Source organism: Emiliania huxleyi (genome assembly GCF_000372725.1).
Source record: "Emiliania huxleyi CCMP1516 chromosome Unknown EMIHUscaffold_1815, whole genome shotgun sequence".
NCBI lineage: Eukaryota > Haptophyta > Isochrysidales > Noelaerhabdaceae > Emiliania > Emiliania huxleyi.
In genome coordinates this window covers 1-1,516 of record NW_005200768.1, presented here as the reverse complement: position 1 = coordinate 1,516, position 1,516 = coordinate 1, and positions in this window count along the sequence as shown.

Sequence of the window (1,516 nt, the reverse complement as noted above, 5' to 3'; positions counted from 1 at the left end):
TGTGTGCGTCATATCAGTCTTGATAGCAAGTACGGTCGATCCGTCAAAGCGATACACTCGGTTCCTATCACATATTCTCCCACCCACCGGGACGCAAAACGCTCTCGGCGAGAGCCACAAGAAGGCGTCCACACAGCAAGCCGCTCGTCGGACAGGCGTGCTCGCTCGATGCCGGCGAGCGCATTGCGCACGCTTTGGACGGTGGCGAAGCCAAAAACACCGATGGTGGCCGTCCGCTGGCGTGAGCGGCGGCGGTCGAGACCTCACCCTTCGCGCCGACGACCCAACCTTACGCGGAACAACCCAACCCAGGCCCACAACCCAACAACAAACAACTTCAACCTGCTGCTCCACGAGACGTTCGGCGGCGGCTTCTCGCCCACCGCCGTTCTCAAGCTGCGCCGCCTCGCGCGCAAAGTCGCGCGCGGCAGCGTTGACCGCACGGCCTACTCGCCCAAGTACTCGCTCTCTTTTATGTCCCACCATGCAGAGCGCATCTCTCTCTCTGTTGTGCGAGGCGTGAACCGCGCCATTCGCTCTCACCTGGCAACCCTGTCTGCACGTCTCGCGCGCGCGTGAACAGGGCTCCAGGCCCCAAATTACGTGTGAGTGTTAGAGTTGTTTGGTATTGCTAAAAATCTCTCTCTCAACCCAACCCAACCCCAAAAGCACGATTCTGCTGTTGGGTCTGTTGGGCCCTCACGCCCCCTCCCGGAGGAAAGGTCCCCGGCATGTCGGCATTTTTTCTTTTGGCAGAACGCCGGGTCTGTCTTGAATGTGTGGGGGGGGTGTTTGTGTGCCGCTCGGTAGTTTTTCTTTTCTTCAAACTCGATGCCCTGAGCCGGCGCCGGCGCCACATTGACGTTGGCCGACTCTGCGCGCCGCCGTCTCTGTTCTGGCATGCGCTCGCTAGCACCAGCGTGGCCCGTGCTGCTCGTGGGACTTCTGCTACCGCCTGCGGCTTCCGAGACCAGCTACGAGAAGGGCTCGGAGGTCGTGCTCTATGCAAACAAGGCGGCTCCTGCTCCGCAAATGGCGGCTCCACCGCCCCAACCCAGACGCAACACCGCCCAATCTCTGCCGTCCTCGCCGTCGGCTGCAGATGCCGCGCAAGAAACGAGGACTGAGTGGCAAAACCCGCCGCTACTGCTAGGTCGGCCCTTTTGCAAACCCGAACGAGGTGTACAACTACTACAAGCTGCCGTACTGCGCGCCGCAGGAGCTGGAATACCGCGTACGCTGCCGCCCGCTGCCGCCACCCGAGAATTCACTGCGCCGCTGCAAACTTCGCTGCCTCCCGCTGCTGCCGCCACCCCGAGGGACTGCTGACGGCCTCGCCCTCGCTCCGGCAGAGAGAGGACCTCGGTGCGCTGATGAAGGGCGACCGCGCGACGAAGACGCTCTACCAGATCCGCTTCCTCGAGGACGTCACCGCGCGGACCCTCTGCAAAGCCACGCTCAGCCGAGACGACACCGCCCGCTTCAAGGCAGAGAGACCGAGAGGCAAGAGAGGCAG